At 43.4% G+C, this 23889-nt stretch overlaps 1 long non-coding RNA gene across 1 annotated transcript in view; it reads right to left on the reverse strand.

Annotated features, from left to right (window-relative positions):
• Nucleotides 1–23889, reverse strand: part of LOC110577248 — a 133362-nt gene that overhangs the window by 4948 nt on the left and 104525 nt on the right. Inside the window, exon 3 of the long non-coding RNA XR_002480110.1 lies at nucleotides 651–708. This is a non-coding gene — a long non-coding RNA (uncharacterized LOC110577248). The remainder of the gene's footprint in view (nucleotides 1–650; nucleotides 709–23889) is intronic.

Consider the following 23889-nt stretch of genomic DNA (forward strand, 5'->3'; position numbering starts at 1 on the left):
GAAGTGCAGAACGGTTAAAAGACCTCACTGGGGGATGCCTGGGTGGTTCAGTCAGTTAAGCATCTGCCTTCGGCTCGGGTCATGATCCCAGTGTCCTGGGATCGAGTCCTGCATTGGGCTCCCCCTGCTCTGCAGGAAGCCTGCTTCTCCCTCTCCCTCCGCCTGCCGCTCCCCCTGCTTGTGCTCTCTCTCTCTCTCTGTCAAGAAAAAAAAAAAAAAGACCTCACTGGACAGATGGATTGGATGGGGGCAGGGAGCGAAGGAGGGAAGAAGGAAGGATGGAAGGAAAGAACAAGGCTAAAGTTTTTCTTGAAAAATCAAAAGCTCTCTTACTTGATGGACAGACTGCAAAAGAACATCCCACACTTGGAGGCTGGTACAAGAAAGAAAAGATAATAGCCCTTTACAGGTTCAAACTTATATCTGATCTGTAAATAGTTCCCATAAATAGCATTAATGAATACAAAAATAATCTTTTTTAGCTGAATGTACTATTAGGTCAGCTTGCTTTATATATTTTAATAAATCAAACTCTGGGGAGAAAACATTTTCAAACATTCAAACTCATGAATTAGGAATTTAGGAGAATAATTCTAAAAGCTACCACAAATCTTCAAAACTTATGATTCCTTGCGCAAAGACCACTTTACCTTGAAACTTTTCTTTGACTTGGTAATCCAACGCAGTTTAAGTTTTTCTGGTTGAAATCTAAGGGGAAAGAAAAAATGTAACATTGAAATAGCTACACAATAAGTTTTGTTTTTTTAAAAAAAAAACTCCAATGAAAAAAAAATTCTTCAAAGTACCTTTGAACATATAACTTAAGAAAAAGGAAACCATTAACCAGACAAGAAATATGAATACAAAAATGACACCTTTTAAGAATCAAATTCCACAACATACATTTTACATACACAAAGTTTCTTCCTCTCCTGAAATTTAGCCAACATAACTCTGCAGGTGGTCAGGGGGGTGGGAATCTGACATAGTTCAATACTATCATTTAAATTTGTTATAGCTACAAGAATAACTCAAAGCAATTAAATACTGAACAGCACAGTTACGTACTCAGGGGAAAAAAAGGAGAAAAAACATTTAACAATTTCGGTCCAGGTAACCAGAAACGGTGAAACTCATCACCGCCTGATATGTTTGAGATGCCTTTAAAGAATGTGTGCGTGGAGGGGTTAATGAGCAGGGCAACAAGCCCGCTGTCTTTATTGTCTTCATTAAAATCTAGACAACAACACATCAAATTAACAATTTCTTTCTTTATTTTTGAAGATAAGATATGTATTATGTAAAGACAGGTGGTAACAATCCCATGCAGCAAAAACACACATCCGGGTGGACCAGTTAATCAAAACCAGGCAGAGACAAATTTATACCAGTCTAACGGCAAGTAATCTGTTTTACAGCTTTTGGTATAGTAACCATTTGTCCACCAAGAAAACCACAAGCAGACCACTTACACAGAGTTCTAAGCAGTGCCTTTAACTGTTTAATATTTGGGGGCAGAAGCCTGAGGAAAAGGAGGTACAAAATAGACCAGATGCTGACATGTCATTATCCAGCAAAACACATACAGAATCCCGGAATTTGGAAATCCTTACCAATTAGAGAGATATAATAAAATGAAAGGTATCATGCCAACTAAACACCTAAGCTTTTTTCCTACTTATACAAATATTTTGTTATGTATTTTAAAAAAGAGAACTCAGTTCAAAAAGCTACCAAATGTTGTAAAAGAAAATTCCTGAAGCTGAGGCCTGTTCAAATCACCTCCTAAAAGTGCATTTGTGCTGTAAAAGACTTGGACACAGACAGCCTGAATTTCACATGTGACGGTCAAAATAACTTCAGCATTTCAGTTTTGTTCAATCAGTGAACAGAATCCGCGGTGCCACTCCAGTAGTTAAATGGAAAGCATGCATTTTCCTCTGTACTCAAAAGGAAGCCACTACAAAAACAACATTTTGTTCCAAAGAGTATCACATGAAGATTTAATAAAAAGACAAACACCACTGTCTACTGGAAATAATTTAGTATATATAGCATTCGGTTTAGAAAACTATTTTAGCTAAAGCACAGCATATCCAGAACTGGACCCAAAGTTTGGGCATTGTGACTGAGTTTGCAATTTTTCCTGCATAAAGGCTTTCGTGGTTCAGCAGTATCTCTAACCTACAATAGGAAAAAAATAAAAGAAAAAAAACCTCACGTTTTTCAGCCACAAAATAAGCTAATTTATAAACTCACTAGGATCTTTCAAGTGTCCTTTGAGGAAACTATCACTAACGGGACACAGGAGAATACAAGGTAAAATGGAGGATGCAAGGCATTCATCCCGTTATAAAATAAACCCGCAAATGCAGTTCCTCTTTCTCTCGCCTTACCTTGTTTCTCAGGGAACTTGAAAGCTCCCAGACAGCCAGCAATCTCTGGGCTTCTGAACATGGTTGCACCTAGAAAGTTTACTCACTTTCTAGAGCTCTAGGCTTGGTGCTCTCCACCGGCCGTGGCCTTCAGCCCGTCTAAGCAAAACTGGGTTGAGATTTTTCACAGCCCAGGGCTAGAGCAATCAGGCACTCGTGTCCTTGAAAGTATAGTAAACGCAGAGCAGGAGGCTGCAGGCTGGAACAGCTCAAACCCCGTAATCAGATTACAAGCAGAAATCAGGCCTGTGGATGCTGAACCAGGCCGCACTCCGCTGATGGGCCATTCATGATGTTACCACTTCAAAGCAGGGGCCGAATCCCAGCTTATGTTCCAGCTACATAGACAATACTGCAACCTAACCACCACCACGGGGGAGTCCAAAACAACTCCTCCTCGCCCTAAAAATAAACAAGAAGGAACCATACAGAGACTCTTGATGTATTGGGAAGAAGGGAAGCTGCCTAACGATTCCCAGGCTGCTCTGAGTCTGGCTTTGGCTAAGTTAAATGAAATATTTCACCTAACAGGGAAGCCAAAACCCCATCGTTAAGAGTTAAGATTTATGAACAACATATGAGCGAAATTGTGGGAAAAGAAAAGGCAGATATTACTGGAGGTTCAAAAATTTTAATTTGAGACAGAAGCTCTTAAGTTAGGCCTTACCTCTCGGGCTGCCCCCTTTTTATTTTGTTGTTATTTTTTAAAGGGACTTAATTTTTATAAAGCAGGTCCAGGTTTACTTCAGAATCGAGGGGAAGGCTCCAGAGATTTCCCACGTGCCCCCTCCCCTGCAACATGCACAGCCTCCGCCATGAGCTACGTTTTTACCAAGGATGACCCTGCCTTGACTCATCATAATCACCCACAGACCATGGTTTACCTGAGGATTCACAGCATTCCATGGGTTTGGATGAACGTGCAAGGACACATCTCTCACTGTAATATCACACAGAGTATTTTCAGCACCCTAAAAATCCCTGGTGCTCTGCCTGTTCACCTTCCCCCTCCTCCCCCAGCAACTACTGCTCTTTTTCTATCTCCCTCGTTTCACCTTTCCTAGAATGTCACCGAGCTGGAGTTACATAGTGTGCAGCCTTTCCAGATTGGCTTCTTTCACTTGGTAATATGCATTTAAGGATCCTTCATGTCTTTTCCTGGCTTGACAGCTCACGCCTTCTCAGTGCTGAATACTATTCCACTGTCTGGATGGACCACGGTTTGTTTATCCGTTCACCTACTGAATGCTTGCTTCCTTGTTTGGGCACCGATGAAGAAAGCTGCTCAAACATCCATGTGCGGGTTTTTGGGTGGACTTAAGTTTTCAGCTCCTTTGGGTAAAGACCAAGGAGTGCGACTGCTGCATCATATGGCAGGAATAGGTTTAGGTTTGTAAGGAAGTGCCAATCTGTCTTGTAAAGCAGCTGTACCATTTTGCATTCTCACCAGCAATGTACGAAAGTTCATGTCTCTCCACATCCTTGCCGGCATTTGGTGGTGCCCGTGTTTGGGATTTTTGCCATTCTGATAGGTGCACAGTGGTATTTTACTGTTTTGAGTTTCCCTGATGACGTATGATGTGGAACAGCTTTTCATATACTTATTTGCCATCTGTGTATCTTCTTTGGTGAGGTGTCTGCTAAACGCTTTGGCCCATTTTTTAGGCCATTGTTTGTTTCCTTATTGTTGAGTTTTAAGAATTCCTTGTATATTTTGGATAATAACCCTTTTTCAGATGTGTCTTCTGCAAATATTTGTTCCCCAGCCTGTGGCTTTTCTAATTCTCTTGAAATTGTCTTTTGCAGGAGTTTTATAATTTTAATAAGGTCCAGTTTGTCAATTCTTTCATTCACGGATCGTGCCTTTGGTGTTGCATCTAAAAAGGCATCACCAGGGGCGTCTGGGTGGCTCAGTCCGTTAAGAGTCTTGACTCTTGATTTTGGCTCAGGTCATGATCTCAGGGTCGTGAGATCAAGCCCCACGTCGGGCTCCACGCTGAGTGTAGAGCTTGCTTGAGATTCTCTCTCTCTCCTTCTCCCTCTGCCCCTTCACCCCCTCTCCCCGCTCATGCTCTCTCTCTCTAAAAAATAAATAAATAAATAAAAATAAAAAGGCATCACCATTCCCAAGGTCATCTGGGCTTTCTCCTATGCTCTCATCTAGATGTTTTATAGCTTTGTGTTTTACATTTAGGTTTATAATCCATTTTGAACTAAGTTTTGTGAAGGGTGTAAGGTCTGGGTCTAGATTCATTTTTTTTCATGTGGCCATCCAGTTGTTCCAGCAGCATTTGTGGAAGAGACTACCTTTGCTCCCTTGCATTGACTGAGGGTCTCTACTCCCGGGATCCCTGACTCCCCGTACTGGCCTATGTCTCTCATCTCAGGAGCAGTTGTTTGCCCTGGGGCCTCCCCTCTCCTATGGATCCAAGAAGAGTTGTTGATTTTTCAGTCTGTGCAGCTTCTTTCTTATTGTTGGGATAAAGTGGGGACTCCCAAGCTTTTTACATGCAGGACTGGAAACCCTGGAATCCCCCTATTTATTTTTAACTACAACATGTAAGTGGTGAGCCCAAACAGTAATAATGCAATTCCAAGAAAAATATGCAATAATTAGAGGCTGGCAATATTACAGCTAAAAGGAGCATTAAAGAGAACCTAAGAAAATGGTCTCATTTACAAGATGAGGAAACAGGGCTAGGGGAGTAACTTGCTCATGTAGTCAGTGATGGAGCCATAGGATCTGGGGAAGGTAGGCTCCAGACCATGATTTGCCCCATATACCTGCAGGGAGGCAGGGACCTTGAGTATATCCATCTTTGTATGCTTGGGACTGAACACTGTAGCAGGTGCAGAGCAGGCCCCCAGAGAATGTGTGCTAAGTGACCATATGAAATAATGGAATAATCTTTGCTGAGGGCTAGAGGTCACACTCTAAAATGACTTTCACTGATTTTATATCCTGATTTCAAACCAGATGGACTTAAACTGATCTCTAAACTACAAACTTAACTTGAAAAGGAAGAAATTAATCAAGGTGCATCCACAGAAGGTACCCCAGCGCTGGTTACTCCATGGGTCAGCAGTGGCATCTGTCGTTCTCTCTATACTGCTGGTCACTACAACTCTATAAAACTGGGGAGAAATATGGCAAATAGGGCAGTTTAAAAAAACTCAGCAAGGAACAACATATGTAGCTGTGGATAACTGTAGTGGACATTTTATTGTTAGGTCCAGAATAACTGGGAAAAAAGAAGGAAGTATTAGGGCGCCTGGGTGGCTCAGTTGGTTAAGCGACTGCCTTCGGCTCAGGTCATGATCCTGGAGTCCCTGGATCGAGTCCCGCATCGGGCTCCCTGCTCAGCAGGGAGTCTGCTTCTCCCTCTGACCCTCCCAACCCTCCCCCCTCTCATGTGCTCTCTCTCTCAGTCTCTCTCTCTCAAATAAATAAATAAAATCTTAAAAAAAAAAAAAATAAATAAATAAAAAGAAGGAAGTGTTGGAAAGTGAAGAGAAAGGGAGGAAATTGTGCAAGCAACTGATTCTGGAAATGAATAATTACATGAGATGAAATAATATTTATATTTATAAATAATATTTACAAAGCATTTAGTTTATAAAACACAGTATCACCTGCTCATGACCATATATATTCCTGAAAACTACTCTTCTTAGAGAACACTCAATTAGAATTATCTTAAGTATATCTAAATGTTTCTTTTTAATTGTTACTAAGGAGTATCTCTAGTTTGAATTTTTAAAATGAAATTCCAATAGAGACTAAAAAGAATTTGGATATTCTCTATAAGCTGGTAATGGACTCTAACCAGAATTATTTGCCTCACTCATCCATTATGGAAAAAAGCAAACAGATTTAAATATGGCTTCACAGTTGAAAAGAAAAAGCACAACATTATTAAGTTATGGATATACAATTTAATTTCCTATTTAATTATCTCATCCTCATGAGATCATAAAGATGAAAGAAATCTATATTTTACATCAGTAGAAAGTATGAGGTTTTTAAGTTTACTCTCCAATAATTAGAAATAATAACAATTAATAATAATTTTCTTATTTTAGGGTGGCTCATTCACACAGAAGAGCGACCAAACAGACAAACATTTCCACACATCATTCTGTAGGTTAGCATATTTTATTTCTCTGCAGAGAAAATTCAAATTGTGGTTGTGATTTTCTTAAATTTCAGGGAGAAGATATCTTAATTTAAAACAGAGATGGTGCTGTACTCCCTTTCCAACATCACTTAACCACCAGCTCAGCACAGAGAAAAAAGGAGATACACAATATGCACAAAATTCTCTGCCACTGTGTCCAGTTAGAAACACTAATCATTTCCATTTTCAAAGAACCACAGTTTTCTCAATGCTCAGAATTAATGTTTTATGGAACTATTTTACGGAATGTTTTTGAAGTTTCAATCTTGAAGTTTAAAAGAAAACAAATGTTTAAGTTTCCGCTATATGGGCACACACACAAAAAAATGCTCCAGTGGAAGGAGCATAAATATGTAAATAGGAGGGGCAGGAGGGAGGTCACTGTCACGGGCATGTCATGTCATGATCCGTGGGTGGCGGATGACCAAGAAGGATCTATGAATGGGCCACTGAGATGTTGACATCCCAAAGTGAAATCACTCAGACAACTGTATCACGTCTTGGTAAATCCAAAGCCATGGACTCTGGGAAAACGAGCTGAAGGGGCCTTTCTGATCACATGGTCTTCATTTTACTGAGTTAGACAACCGCCCTCAAGGTCACACAGCGTATGGTGTGGCAGTACCAGACTAGAAATGAATTCACATTCTCCTGCTCTCCCCAGGACAACTCCCACATTCCTGATCAGTCTGGACACAAAATAACAGGGGCCATTGCTGTAAATGTGTCCTGGATTGATGTCACAGGGTCCCCAGCCCTCTGGTCTATGTTGGTTTTATTGGTAAAAGGGCCGCTCTGGCCCTGGGAGGAGTCAAGCCAGCTTCTTACAAATCTCATATGATTCCTTGGCCTGGTTTTGGTTCCAGAGATGTTCCTCAAATCCAGCAGTCACTCCAGACATGAGTAAATAGGACATGTCTGAGACCCTCAGGCAAAGACAGAAGTCAGGGCCTGGGGGGTGGGGGTATTATGGAAAAAAGCAAGCAACTTATGATTCTTCCTTCCCTTTCCAAGGTCCCCATCTTATTGGAGATAGACAAGATAAGGGTGTTACTATCAACTTTTAAGAGTGTATAAAGCAATGACTCAGTAATTCTACTTCTAGAAATGTACTAAGGAAATTACTTTGAATGAGTACAAGGATGTTTACCACAGTTTTGTTTATAAACGTATAAAAATGGAACCAGCCTACATAGAGAAACATACAGAAAAATGGGTAAATAAATTACACAAGAAAACCAGGTTTGAAACTCAACTGGTGATTTGGAAAAATTTTCATGATGCATTAGAGACAGAGATAAGCACCCCACCTTATCAGAAAGACAGTAAACAGACCAAAGCATTAATTATCTCACTACTCAGACATAACTCTGTTCATGTTTTTCCTCCTCTATTGTCCAAAGTTCCCACAATAAGCATGAATTACTTCTATAGTTACCAAAACAATTAATTACAAATAAAGACAGAGGTAATAGATCCTTTTAAAATTCCAAGGCTTAGATTTGGCCTAAACATCCAGGAGAAAACCATGAATGGAATTGTGTCTGTGGGCTCATGCACAACATCAACCTGCCCTTCTCCCCTGAATATATGCATTTCTTCACTATAGGGGTGTTGGCCCAGAGAATTGCCAGAGTCCTTGAAAACATGCAACCCAGTGTTTCTCAAACTCAACCCCATGTGGGCCACAATCGCATGGAAGTTCTGGACCAACTTCCCCTGCCAACCAACACTGAATTCTCCTGTTAAAGCCCTTGCGTAGATTTTCTTCTCTCTCAGCGTTTCTCTATTGCCAACTACACTTTTCCTATTCGAAAGCCAGGTCTCCTAAAGGATTACCAAACTTGAGGGTCAACACCTGAGACACATTCCTTGCACAGTGCCTGGCTCAGAACAATGAACTGTAAATACTGGAGGAATGAGTGAATGAAGCGAGCAAGCAAGCAGACGAGCAATGGGCTCACTTCTACTCTTCCTCATTCTTAGATTCTGGCTCATTCTCAGCCAATTCTATTTCTTTTCTAGGAGGCATAAAGGAGAAGTATTACCACTCCTTCCTCAACTTGAGACTCCTAGGAATGTCTTCTTGTCTTTCCTACAACGTGAAGAAGGATGTGGAATATAAATATTTGCGTGCAGGGAGAAACAGGAAGAAATGCTAAAGATTTGCCAGGGATATGAAGTAACGGGAAAAACGGGAGCTGAATTCTGTAGTCCAATTGTGGACAATGTCAGTATGAGTCCAGGTAAGAAGGGTCACCTCCTAAATGGCCAAGGTCAAAAGATAAGGCATTAGATGACAAAGGATCAAGGTATTAACTCCTTCAGGGACTGTGATTCAAAGTTGTGTCTCGGGATTACACGGAGGCTTTACTGAGGGGCCAGTCCTCCCGTCTCCTCTCTGGCTGACAACATTCATGCACCCCTGCAACATGAGAGGAAGCTGTCCTTTGGGGGGTCATCATCATGAAGGAGAAATTGGGAACAAAGTCAATGAAAAGGAAAACAGCCCAACACCTCAGTTGGCAGCTACACATTTTCTACCAAATCTACTGTGACAATGTAAAGAATAGCATAGGAACTGGGTCCCTTACTGACCTTTCACCAAGAGGCGGACACAATGCTAAGTGCCCTGGGGCATTAAACTCATTTAGTTCTCTCAAGGCCTGCAGGGAGCTACTGCTACCATCCCCATCTCAGACGGGAAAACGCAGATACAGGGTGTTCTAGGATGAATCCTTGGGCAGGGACAGGCTGCTTATTAAAATGTAGCTCTAAAGGCAAAACGGCCACTTCCTGGTCAATCAAAATGAAATCAAAGAGGTAAATATGAAGGTGAGGCCATGATTAAAGAGAGAATATACAGTTGACCCTTGAGCCATGCAGGGGTTTGGGCACCGACCCCCTGCACAGTCAAAAATCAGAGTAGAACTTTGACTCTCCCAAAGCTGAACTGAAAATAGCCTGTTGACCGAAAGCCTTACCAAGAACATACACAGCCGGTTAACTCATATTTGGTATGTTATGTGCATTATATCCTGTATTCTTGTAATAAACTAAGTAGAGAAAAGACGTTATTAAGAAAATCATAAGGAAAATACATTTACAAGTACCGTCCTGTATGTATTAGGAAAAAAATCCACAGAGAAGTCAATCAGCACTGTTGAAACCTGTGTTGTTCAAGGGTCAACTGTGTGGGGAAGCGCTCTGAAAACCGGAGCGCATCATCTAATCCCTGAGTGCATCTCCATATTGAAAGGAGATGCGCGTGTAGGGTGTATGCGACATTCCTGCCTAGGCCTGAGTACTGTCCCCTCACGCTTCCTCAAGGTGGTCCCTGGATAGCGCTGGGAGCCTCCCCAGTCCACAGGAAAGTGAGCTGACATTTACATGGGCAACACCTGACTACACACTGTTGTGAATTACTGATACATTTCTACCATTTTAACAAGTGCGGCAGAACAATTTTAAAAACCTACTATAAGCTACTACAGGCCTCCACTGAAAATTCCAAAGTGAAGGCTATGTTTTTATAGCCTAGGGAAGGGATATTTTGTATGCTAGAAGCAGCTGGAAATGGGATTCACATTTTCTGGGGTGGATTTTATTTCTGTGTGCAGACTCTGAATCTGAGCACAACTGCCTGATGGGAGGCCGTCCCACCAGTGGGAAGCCTGGGTAGTCCCTTTTGCTTCCCTTTTATCACATACTGGTTTATTCAGACATTCCAGATTCCTTATTTTAGAGTAATTCTCCTCCTGCGCACATTGTAAAGGCTTTGTGAATTTTGGTTAGTGGTAATATTTAGGAGAAGTCTCAAATAAAATTTTGTGTTGTATGATTGTGTAAGCTAATTTTGAACAGGCCAAGTATGTAGACATGAAAAGGCGAAAGTACTTTCAATGATAAGAAATATAACTCACAGATATTTCTGTATCAGATGTGTTGAAAGAACCGTGCCCATCTTGCTATAGGAAAGATCTCTTTTTTAAAGAAAAAGGCTTAAGGGAAAACTGCAAGGACTTATGCATGTCTTTGAATGTCCAAAAGAAGAATGTTAACATCTGAAGTGAAAAGTATCTCTAATCATTTTAGCTTCTGGCCAATTCTGAATCTGTAGCTAATGTTTCTTGGGGAAAATAACCCAGGTAGCTTAAAGGAGGAGGGAAGGTCAACCATTTCTGAGAGCAAGGAAAAAAACAAAAACAAAGGTCAGTTCCACGTTTAAAACATACACTGAAATATACCTACAATGGAATATTATTCAGCCTTAAGGAATGAAGTTTTGACACGTAATACAATATGGATGAACCCTGAAGACATTATGTTCAATGACTAAGCCAGACACAAAGGACAAATCTTGCGTGATTTCACATATATGAGGCATACCTCTTGGGAGACGCCAAGAACATTTCTGACCTATTCGAAGCACCCATACAAAAGGGTCCTTCAACAATGATCTGACAAATAAGTATATAATTAGATATTTAGTGTGTAAAATCTGAAACTGCATGGGGTGCAGAACACTGTTCTTGAGAGCTGCAGGGGCCCAAGCCCCACCTCGCTCGCTCACTGAGGGCGGAACCCCAGCAGGGGAAGGGGGCTGGCATGATTACAATTATCCAGGGAGCTCAGACAAGGCTTCAGCCAACTCCAGTCATTCAATACTCGCTATTTGATGGTTTTACCATGAACGGAAAGTAAGCAAATACTGAATCATTAGATATGAGAATCTTTTATGAGTCTAAAAGTCCAGATGGTAGACCAGTAAATGTATAATATTACTCTTGATACCTGATAGATTATAGCCTTTCTACAACTATACTTGAATGATTTGAAGGAAAGGGCTTTGAATAAAATAATTTCTGGGCTTCCTTCTCTTCAGAAGGGCATCTTCATAAAAACAACCACCACCACCTCACAAAACTAATTAGTATGGAAACTCAAGAAAAATCCAGCAACCTGCCATTCCCAGCATCTCCAATGTTTTCTACAAGTGTATGTAAGCTGGTCCCCAGGACCTTCACTAGAGTCTCAGAGCTGGTTACCAATGCATTTGCTGACTGATGGGGGGGGCAGGGGATGTTGCTAAGATTGGACATGTTCTTGATAGCTTTCTCCGTGTGCAGTGATCACCAGGAAAGCAGATTCTGTGCTCAAAGACTGAGTGGCATAGGAAGGTTATGACATGAAAATTGAAGATATATTCTACTCTGCTTGAAATGATGAAAGATATACTTACACTTATGAGTCAGTTTAATATCTGATAAAAAGGCAAATGATATCAAAGTTTGGTGCCCCTCAGAGTCACGTGGGGTGCTTGTTAAAAATGAAGGTCTCCTACCCCAGATGATTATGATTATGATATGCTCCAAAGTTCAAAAACCACTAGTACAAGCCATTTAAGATTACATCCAGGAAGAAGCAGGAAAATTGAACCAAATGGATGAGTTTGATGAAAGAAGGCTTCCTGGAGAAGATGATGGTGATGGTGAGCCTAGTTGGGAATGGAGGAGAGGATGTGCTAGGAGGAAGGGGTCATGTGAGCATGACAGATGGGAGGAGAGCAGTGCTTTATTAAAGAAGGTGTGAGCTGGAATGGGAGGCCACATTCAGGAGGAACAGGAGAGGCCAGGCCATGCAGAGGTGGGAAGGCAGGTGGGAAGGCAGGAACCTCCCAGAACAAGGAGATTCACCCACTACGAAGAAAATGAAAACCATCACTGAAGTCCAAGCAGAAGAAATTTCATTTTCTCTTCACGCCTTGACACCACGCTGAAACATCATGCTGCATGGTTTTTAGGTGGCGAGAAAAGAGTTTCCAGGAGCACAGACGTACTAGCCCAGTCGCTTCCTATACGTGGCTTGCATGCCTCTTACCATAACGGGGACTGTGGACAGCAAAATAAAAAAAGCTTATAAAGGCCAACTTCTTTTTGATAAACTCATTACTGTCATCCCTCCACGGGTCACAGCCCGGCCCGTAGCTGGCCACGGTGCTGCTGAGCTTTGGTCTCTTTTACCAGACACAGCTGGCCAGCCAGCATGCCACAGACACCAGAAGCCAATGAGACAGACTGACTGCCCGGGATGGAAGTTACAGGGCAGTTCAGTGTTGAGAGTAAGATGTCATCTGAAAGCTGATATTTCTTGTTATTTGCACGGTATTTCCAGTTAGATGCTCGGCCACTGATCTGAACCCAATACGCAAAAGACAAACATAAAAAATTTTGCCCCTCCCTCCCCGCTCCTTGCCCCAGACCTCTCCTATGTCCTGTGGTATATTCCCACTTCACTTGCAGAAGCTGTCCCTTCTTTCCCAACAGGATTCACGGAGCAACTACCAGAGGTCAGGTACCAGGGCGGTCGGAATGCTGAAATGAGTGCCTGCCTCGAGGAGATCACAGCCTAGATGAGGAAATCACCTAATAGATGCAGGGCTGGTTTTTGCCCAGAAGGTCCTCTTCCACCTTGTTCTCAATGACCCTTTTGAAGTTTCTCTACCTCTTCCGTGGTTCCTGTCAAGTGCGTCTATTTGTCTTCCCCATATATGATCAGGTCTTCCCAGGGGTAATGAGAGACTGTGCCCTCCAGCTTCAGAACAGCCAAGTGCACTGCAGAGTTGAGACAAACACGGTGGGACAACTGCAAGTCCTCACTTCCTAGAACAGAGAACATGCGGCGCTTCCTTCCCGCTCTTATCTTCAAAACACCCAGTGATATGAACGGAGGTATTTTAACTGTGACCACATGGAAGTATGTAAACTGTAGTGTCCTAGTCAATGTAAATTATGTGATGTTTTACACTCATATTGATTTGGAGTGAAGGATTTATTATTGCTCCATTGTAGCTAATCACTTCTTGAGATAATTACCGAAGAATCAAAACACCCGATTAAAACAGTATCATTCACATGAGTCAGCGATTCTTCCCCTTAAAAAGGCAGCACTTTTAACTTTCCCAGAACAGGGACTAGGCCTTAAAACCAAATCATTGTTTATCATTAAAGTTATATACATATATTTTAAAATCAAATTGGAAAACTCAAGTGCCCACTTGCTAGAATCCTAACTTCCTCATTCAAGATAACTCGATGTAAAAAATTCAAGCAATAGTCTTGGAATTTACAGTGCAGTAGACTTTGTGGCTTCTCATTCAGGGACTCAAAGTTTATATTCTAACAAGAAGCCTCTTCCTTCCCCTGACATCTTTGTGATGCATAAAGAAAATGTACCCACTCCAGAGATTTCTCTGCTCTTTCTTGTCCTGCACACAATATTTTTCTCTTTACAATTAGAGGTGCGGCAATGTTGCTTCCAGCCAACATGCTTTTCATGGAGTTTCAGGGGTCTTCTAAAGTCCTAGGGGAGCTCAGCACCGAGCTAACAAACCCCTTTTTGTACAAGTCAAAGGTTCCTGTGTTAAGAACACGTAACTCAAAGTTATAGCCCATGCCTTGGGGAGCCAATTAGCCAAGCCGGTCAACAGAGATGGAAACAGATATTTAAAACAGAAAAAAAAGGATTTCTTTAACAGGAGGGGCAAAGTGATTGGCCCTTTCCCTGAAGGACAAGAAGCAGACAGGAGTCAATCAAAGGAAGATGGTGAGGTGAAAACAGGCCCCAGCTGGAGCACTTCAGGTACCTATCCACTCCCCTAGGAGTCCACAGCCATTTCCCTACCCTAACTGCAGTGGGGGCGGCGGGGGGGCGGTTGTGCGAGGAGCTGTCTGCTGGCTCAAAGAGCTGGAGAGCTTTGCTGCTACAAGATTTCTGGGGGGTGCACCAGGTACAGAAATGAAAAAGAAATCACTTAGACAAGGGGCATCAGGGTAGCTCAGTTGGTTGGGCAGCCGACTCTTGGTTTCAGCTACGTCAGGTCTCAGGGTCCTGGGATTGAGCCGCGTGTCAGCCTCCATGCTCCATGGGGAATCCGCTTGAGGATTCTCTCTCCCTCTGCCCCTGCACACTCTCTAATAAATAAATAAATCTTAAAAAAAAAAAAAAGAAAGAAATCACTTAGACAAGCGACATGAACTTGAAGCTCCTGTGTGGTCCCGTGCCACGGAATTAATTCAGGCTCCTCCTCCATGTGCTCTGTGATTAAACATTTCCTGAAAGAGTCCATACTCCATAGAGTAAGTCCTAATACAGTACAAGCTACACAGTGAGTAAAAGCCTAGGAAAAGGAGATCTACCACTCTGTCCTTTGTGAAGCCACCTCCTGTTTTCCATCCATAGCATAAAGTCTGTCTGCCAAGGACAGTGCACATTCCTGTCATCACAGTGCACTAGAATTAATTGAGCAGTACTAGGCCACGTCTCCAGGGTCTGCGCTCTCTGGCTCCTTACAGGATACCAGTCCACTGCCCCCAGCTCTGCAGGCCTATCCCCAGACGCCAGCCTCCTTGGCCTGCCGGCCTGCCTAATAAGGCAATGTGCAAGTTGACTGGCTGGCTTGTAGGTCACCCACTGTTTACTGTGCAAACTCTGGGCTCACAAGGAAAAGGAGAGCCTACCTTTTGGCAGACAAAGGGTTACACTTTGCCAAAATCTCTTAAAAGGCGGCACTGTTGGTCCATTTACATAATAATAGATACTGGTCTGCAAACCCTGCCAGACTCTAAGACCCAGGGTGGCTTGCAGAGTTAAAGGAACTTACCTCCAGCAAGCCTGGAGTAGCTAGGCTTCAAGGGAAATTTCTTTGCCTCTGCCTCCCCCAGCCCCCTTCCCAGGTCCCTCAGAGAACGCACACTCAATCTTTGGAGCAACTTATTTAGCATGCATCCTGACTCCTGAGGCGCCAGACTTCAAAAATAGCCACTGACTGTCTCCAAATAGATTGCATGTCCTGAGTACTTAAAAGGGAGTCACTGAGTCAGGTGCAGGAACAATCCTTAGCATTCCACAAAATATGTGCTGGTGAAAACTAAACTTCTGTCTTTTCAAATAAGGAGGCTGCGCTGTGGGCCAAACCGTGCCTGAACACAAACACCCATTATTTTTCATGCTGTTAAGGTCTGGGCTCAGAGACTTTTCCCACCCCAGGCTCCTGAGACGTCTTCTCTACATATAAGGGCAAGAATACATCCGTGGTGATTAACTGTGTCACATTCATCACGGCACAAATTTCCTCCAGCTTTTAGCCATCAGTCTCCTTGTCATTCAGAAGGCGTCCCACCCCACGGTCCACCAAAATTTGATACCTCCCAATAGAGCTTTGAACACTACTGGTATTTCAAATCTCAGCAGTGGAGCTGCTGGGGATGAGAACTGGAGCAAGATGAGGAAGGGTCGGGGAGCATGAGATCGCAAACCTTGAGGGCAGCATTCAGCAAAAGTCTCAGTGCGCGTGTGAAGTCCAATGTACGGCCCAAATCCGTAATTATGGCAAGCGGAAACTAATCTGGTGGCCTCGTCCTTCCACCCTTCCCCCTGTGCTAGCATCCAATGTTAACTTTTTCGTGTAAACGTAAGCTTCCTTCAGAATTTCTCAGATTGCTTCTCAGAGGAATGGAGTTTATAGAGTATCTGAAACAATTGTTAGGAAAAACAGATGCTGCTATGTTGGGGATGAAACTATTAGATCAGTTGTTCTCGTCTTCAGGAATCCAGGGTTTACCTATTCAGTCCCTAGGGGATTCTCCAACAGAGGCATTCAGAAATTCCTGTCTAGATATTCATAACAAAGAGAGAGAGAGCGAGGGATGTGGGATACTTAAAACCAAAAGCTTGTCCTTTGGCTCGGTGGAGAGCAGCCTTGGAAAACAGTTTAAAAAGCAAACACCAACCCCCAGATTGTCCTTAACACGCCTTTCCCCTCACAACCTCAACCATAAAGGAATCGGCTTGCACTCTCCTTTACCGCCTCTAAATTAGGCAAAGCAGGAGAGGAACCACAGGGACCCTGGGGTGTGGGGTGGGCAGAATGCTGGGGGGAGGAGGGCTGGAGCTGCTCTGGGTCCCTGTGGCCCCTCAGCAGGCAGAGGGAATTCACAGGGCCTCCCCGGCAGGCACCCACCCGCCTGGCTGGCTTTTGTGTTTATTTTACTCCCAAACAGCTAATTTCCCATTGTTCAAGGCCAAGTTCAAGTTAGAGAGCAAGGAAGCATTGTTATTCCCCTTTCTTCTTCAACCGTCAGCTCCTGTGGCTGTTTGATTCCTTAATTAGCACGTCCAGGGAGCCTAGGCCAGGAAAAGGAAAGGAGAGGAGACCCAGAGCTAGTGGTGGCCAGCCCTTCCCAGCAGGGCGGCCAGGATCCCTTAGGGAGGAAGCAGGGGCGGCTGAAAAGGGAAGGGAAGGCCTGGCATAGCAGGGGGACCTGGATCTACCTTGGAATTCCCATGTGGCCAAACCTCAGGGTGTTACAGACCCTGAACTGCAGACAGTAAAAAAAAAAAAAAAAAGAATAAGTTCATTTCTCCAATAATCAGCAATGACTACTGAGCTAATCTTACTCTAATTAAATGTTACAAACAAACAAACAAAACTCCCTTTCAGTCCTTGTGATTCTCTCCTTAACACTAAAGATAGGACTGTGCTCACCCTCCCACTGGCGTTTCCATCTTAAGCAAGGTTGTCCAACAGGTTTCCAGGACAAGAGATGTATTCATGGACCTGATCATATTAAACCAGTAGCTGCCCATCAGTTTGAAGGTATATGCATTTCGTCAACATCCAGTTAGCAGAACTAGAACCACTGCACTGTCTCCCTTGAAATTAAAACTGTGCCAAGTGCACAGGCAGAACGGTGGATTTTTATCAGATCTTTGCCTGTTCAGAAGAGGAAAGAGTGTTCTCTTTAATATGCACATTCTATCTTTTTTGGCTATTAGGCCATATACGCTATTGGGTTGGGTGGCAGAAAGTGACTTTAAAGTTATTAAGGACTAAATCTTCATTTGCTACCTATTTATATAATACTTTGTTTTTAAGCACACTGTCAGGCTATTTTTATGGATATATTTTTAACCCGGACACATGCTTACCCTGTGTTAAGCTTAAAATACGCTGATACAGCGTGAAAGTCCCTCCTGCAATACTGATTTAACTTAGTCCCAGCTATCCACGTCTAAGAGCATTAGCTCAAGAACCAACCTTTCTTTTAAAAAGAATTAAAAATGCCAATCCTTAACTGCACGATGTCGTCCCCTAGCGGCAAAAAGGAGTTGATGCATTTTCCAAAGTCAATTTTACGAACACGCCTCTTAAATGGAAAGCTTGAAGTCAGGACATTTTTGCTTACAGCAGCAGCTTTAATATCTGTGAGATATATACAAGCTGAAATGTTAGCAAATAACTTCATTCATTTACTCAACAAATATGCACCAAGTGTCCCTGTTCTGGGGCTGTGGAAACAGAATCGGTAAGGATACAAGAGAAAATTCCATTCTGGTAACCAACGACCAAGCATAAGGTAATGTCCCACAAGCCCAGTGGCCTTTTATTTTAATGTGTGTGAAATGTATGTCACAGGAATTAAGTATCAGGTACTCTGGAAGCAGGAGTGATTTTGTATTGCTGGTCTCGCTCCTCAAAGCCTTGTCTGTCACTGTCCCCTCCCTTTCCCCTTTCTCTTCCTCCAGGCAGACATGGAGCTGGCTGCCAGTGCCCTCAGCAAGCATTTGCTAAATAAAGTGACCCACGAAATCCAAACTAACGAGGCTTTATTATCAGCTCCATAAAAGGGCTTTGGCTGTTTTCAACTATCCCTATTATAAACTAAAATACTGATAGTTATAAAAGCGAGGCAGTCTCATAAAAAAGGAACAGGTCTCTCTTGATCCATACAAACGGGTGCAACAACGCACCACGACAGTATATTCTTTTGTGTATAAACATTACAGTGCTGGGAACGTTTTATTCAGAAGCTCACATCTGACGAAACAATAATCATAAATCCCACAGCTGTACAACACTATTGTTTTACTCTCCCATTCCCCATCTGTTTTTAAGCCCACACTGGTGCAACCGGAATCATTCCTCTGTGAGTCCTTACAGGATGTCGGGTGCTAGATGCCCCAGGCAGCACGCAGCACACACGCCAACTCGTGCGGCCTCGCTCCCGGCCCAGAGGGGCTCTGACGCATGCCCCCCCCCCCCCAGCCCCACCCCGCGTGCGGAAGTCCAAGTGCTCTGGGTGGTTGAGGTCTGTTCTAGGCTCAGACGGAGGAGGGGCAGCGACTTGCTCTGCACCATCTCTGCTGCTTTATACTAGTCTTAGGTTCTGCTCTTATGCTTACAGCATGCTAAGAGGCTTCTCGAAAGCAATAGTGATGTTTGTAAGTGTTTAAGTGTCATATTTGCATATTCTATTTCTCCACATATTACACATCTTCAAGTAAGAAGATAAAACCACTTGAATATTTCACAAGACAAAGGACGAGAGAGTCTCTCAGGAGTACAAACACTCACAAAAACCGAATACATGTAGGTTCTCATTTCTGCTAAAAATTCCACCTCACCTGCCCAGGTGCTGTTCAGTCTCTGGCTGCTGAGATTTTTCCACTTCGTGGTGAGTTCTCCATGATGGAGATTTAAATGTCAAGGGGCCCACAGCTACAGATCTCCGTTAGTTATGGAGGAAAGGGGAAGTGGCATGTTATAAGATGTACTGTGTGATCCAAATGAACAACACACAGAAACAACTGAAAATATGCAAAGTGAGCTTTGTTAGGGGAAATGTTAAATTGGAAAAGAAAGCCTCGTTGATTTTCAAGCAGAATCTGTGTGACTAATATGCTGTAAGTATAAACAAAATTCAAATAATTTCCCCCACATGTTTCTATTCACTTGTGTTCCACTTCATTTTTTAGGGCCAGAGAAAGGGTGGTGGCAATATGTTTAATTTCAAGTCCATGTCCAAATTTAAAGAAAACAATCTCCAAAGTTCTAAATTATTGATCTGTTAAACTTTAAACAAAAGGAGGACTTCGGATATTCAAGCGGACATCAACTATGGTGCCCCAGGCTGAACGCACCTCAGAGGTTGTGGCCCTAATCTCTGGCTTATACTTTAAACTTTTGATAGCAGCCATTAATATTTGGATAGTTAAAGAGCACCTGTGAAAGAAGAGGGGGTCTGTAATTTTACACTAAAACTGTACTATGTTGTATACAAATTTATACAAATGTTTTATACAAATTTCACACTATTTTAATAGTGCAAATGAGATACAAATTGTCCCACAGTCCTTTGCAGACTCCAACAGGAGCCGACTGTTGGAAGTAAACTGGTAAGTGCCTGAAGCTTGCCCTGAAACCTTCACATGAAGAAGAGAAGGATATTCTTATAAGAATATAAGCTGCTGTCCCTGAAGTTCCCAACACACTGCAATTGGGAACTGGAGGGGGGCATTTCTCATTCTCCACCTGTTGTCCAGGAAGATTCTAAGCCAAGGGACCTGATAAGCTTTCCATCAGACTCAGGTCCTCAGAAACCAGGTTGTTTTCACTAAACTCTATCCAGGTTGGTTATCAAAATCCAAATATGTCAAATACCTGCTACTCCTGACTTGCCTGCCTCCTTTATCACACACAGGAATTCACGGTGCTTGGGCAATTCACCTTCGGCCCACACCCTCTAAGGAAAAGAATATTATTATAGAAGTCCCCAAATTAGCAACATATTTTATAATTATAGAAATAGGATTTCTATAATTATAAATACACACAATATAGAATATTTTGAACGTGTCAAATTTTATTAAGAAAATTTAACACCATGTACATATTAAGCTACAGTCAATACACAAATCCTATAATTTTTTTTAAAAAGGCAGTATGTTGTGTTTTTTTTTTTTTTTAAGATTTTAGTTTTCATTTATTTGAGAGAGTGCAAGAGAGAGCACAAGCAGGGGGAGAGGCAGAGGGAGAGGGACAAGCTGACTCCCCACTGAGCTGGGAGCCCAATGTGGGGCTCCATCCCAGGACCCTGAGATCATGACCTGAGCTGAAGGCAGAGCCCTCCAGGCGCCTCAAGACAGTATGTTGTTAAATGTACAGACTCCAAATCCTATCCTTGGAGATTCAATAAGCCCTTTTATTCTATTCACCCAGTTCTAAAGAGTTTGATTGTCTGAGTCCTCAGCCCCTGACAAGATGCCGAGAAGCTTCCGGAAGGTTAAGAATGCTAAGAAAAGAGAGGAGGAGGAGGAGCTAGTCCAGGGGTGGAGGACTGCTTCACATCCCCTTAGGTCTGTCTTTGCTACCTGACATCTGTTAAGCTAGGAAGCGAAAAGTCCAAGCTAGACTGGCTTCCTTCATGGAATTTGGGGTTCTTGCAGATGGGGCCCCAGAAGCGTCCACCTCCGTGTTTCCAGGATTGCAGACAGGCATGCACAACCGCCTTGGGGAGCACTGAAAGGTTTACCTGGAGAGCCATGTTCCCAGCAAGCCTGCTAAAGCGACATGCAGGGCCTTGCGGGGCAGAGGTGGACAGGGTGCCTGGATTCCAGCCCCATGCACACTGAGAGTAAAGTGCCCTAACAGCAATTACACTTTTTACAGAGGATGGGGACAGGAACAGAAGGGTCACAACTATTCGGTTGAGTAGCAAAGAAAAGTCATTTCATTCATCCTACTAATCAGTTTCTTGATGGGGAAAGAACAACTAATAAGGTGAACACTGAACAAAATACCCTTTGGGCAGGCAAAGCTTTTAAACTCGGTTTGCAAGACATAAATACATATTATAGGGAAAAAGTCCACAGCTCATCCTTGTTCTTGATTTCTCCCTGTTTCTACTCCGCGGGCTGGATCCACACCTCCCGTCACACACGCCTTTTTCAAATGCCTCGTTGTGGCCCGTGATCACGCTTCACCTTCCATGGCCCTCGCCACAGACCCAGGGCACCAGGCCACTGGTCATGGCGCACAGAGGAAGTGACCCACTTCAGGGAGCTGTCCTCACCCCCACCAGGGTTTGTGGCCCCTGGGGGAAGAGCAGCTGTCCTTCTGGCCTCTGGGCTCCCCACTCCCCAGGCCTGGCTCTCAGACCACCCCAGGAGCTCTTTGCTGCAGTGGTGCCTGCCCGTCTCTCAGCCCTGTGTCATGAGCTGCTGGTTCTCACGTCTGAGAACGCTTTGCCACAGGCCCCTTCCCCTTCGAGGCCTCCCCCTCCAGGGACTCCCCCTCCAGGGAGAGCTCAGCTGTGCCAGGACCCTGCTGTCATTTGTCTCTTAAAACTTCCTTTCCCTCTGGACACAGAGCTCATGGTGAGAGCATTTCAGCAAGCCATCAACAACAGAGTGGTTAAGGGGTTTGGGAAATGGTGCCATAATTAGTGAGGCATGGGGCATAGCCCGTGGGGCATCCAGCCAGAGGGGTCACCCCATCCTCTGCTGCACTCTTCCCTTTCCTGCCTTCTAACCTGTGGAAACCAAGTTCTCGCCCAGTGCCAAGTACAGGCAGAAGTTTCCCACAGCAAACATGAATCAACACTAGCTCTTTCCATATCTACAGTCTTTAACAGCATACAACATGTTTTCAATATCTCACTTAATCTTCACTTCACAAACGTAGACATTGTAAAAGTGTTTTATAATCTACAAAGCAATTTAGGCAATGTGGCATCACGTGATCCTGCTGGCGTGAAGGGGAATATCCCTGTCCCCATCTCACAGATGAGGAAACTGACCTCCAGAGAGGCTAAAGCAGAGTTAGCGGGAGACAAGGAAAGCACACAGTCAACCTGTGGGTCCCTTACAAGGGTAGGAGACATAGGAAGGGCTCTCCTGTCCTGAAAGCTACACAAAGCCCTGGATTCCTGCTTGAGGTTTTAAAGGCAGAGGTGATCAACCTAAATCGCAAATTCAAGTATGCAGCCATGGCTGCTCCCAATCCTGGTTCCCTCTCCTTCCCTCTCTCTCCACCAGCCCCCTCCCTCCCTCTCTCTCTCCACCAGCCCCGTCCCTCCCTCCCTCTCTGCTCTCTCTAGTTTCAGTTCAGACCTGCAGATATTATGAAAAGGACTGTCCCATGTGTTCTAAAACTCAGCAGCAACTAGCTCTGGGGTGAGCAGGGAACAGGAGATGTATTTCTTGGGCTATTGGGAGAAGTACCTCCATTTCTTCTTATGAATCATGTAAAAAGCCTGTTAGGTTTTATTCAAAACTGCTATTTTTTAAGTCTTGGCGATCCTGGCTATGTAGACACGACTCTGGCTAAGCAAAGGGTGAGGACGGAAAGATTCAACCAAGATTCTCGCTACATTCTTCTGGTGACAGATTTGGAACATGAGCTAATGCACACACCAGCCCAGCCAAAGCTGAACGAAAACAATGCAGTCTACAGCTGCCTCGGGGCATCTTTCTAAGCACAAAATAGCCTCTCCCCACTCCCTCCCAGTGGCAGCTCCAATTTTTTTTTTTAATTGATGCAAGGGTGTGGATAATCTTTGTAAGCCAGTATATAATTTGGTTTAGCTTTAGAAATATTTGATCATGCTGATTTAGCAAAGAAAAAAAAAAGCACTCTCTAGTAGGAATAGTTCATCTCTGCAATAACTAGTTTGAGCAAGTCAGTAACTAGTTTGGGACACAGACAGAATGTGAGTCTCAGGCTGACTGTGAGGGGCTGGTGCCTGACACTGGGGCCAACGCTTGACTCTGGAGCCCGACTTTGGCCTTGAGGAAAACTCACAGGCTAACAGCTGCTTCTTCCTGTTGCCTAGAAAATTTAGTACAAGTTCTGAATCACAAGACACTTTTTCTTTCTTTTATTTTTTCTCCAGTTTTTGCCCAGTCTTTCTTGTATGTTTTAAAGTTTTTTGTAGTCTTCCAGCGGAAAGCACAAAAACCCAAAATCAATTCCCAGACAGTCACATAGACCCTCATGAGGATTTGGGTTCCTCATGAGATGCAAGAACCAAAGCCCACAGGGCAAATGCAATTTATAGCAAACCTTTAAAGATGCCTGTGACGTATATATTAACTAGGGTCTCATTACTGGAACCCTCTTCTGTGTCCTCCGCTATTCTGAATGCCGGTCATTCTGAATGGACAAAGTGGAGGTAGAGATAAAGTATCATTCACATGTAGCCCACTAATGAATGGAGAAGATAGCTACAAGTAGCAAAAAAAGATGCTCTAGTATTTAGCACTTTCGGGGAGATGAGATTGTTACAAAAATCTAACTGAATTCTGGTCTTTAGTTATGTATGACACAGACTAGGAATCAGAAAGAGGAGGCCAAATTCATCTGGGACCTCACGGTAGAATTAGTTACCCTTAGGGTTGGAAAGGGCTTTGGAAATCCTCTGGGGTAGCAGTTTTCC

This window comes from Neomonachus schauinslandi, chromosome 5 (assembly GCF_002201575.2).
Source record: "Neomonachus schauinslandi chromosome 5, ASM220157v2, whole genome shotgun sequence".
Lineage (NCBI taxonomy): Eukaryota > Metazoa > Chordata > Mammalia > Carnivora > Phocidae > Neomonachus > Neomonachus schauinslandi.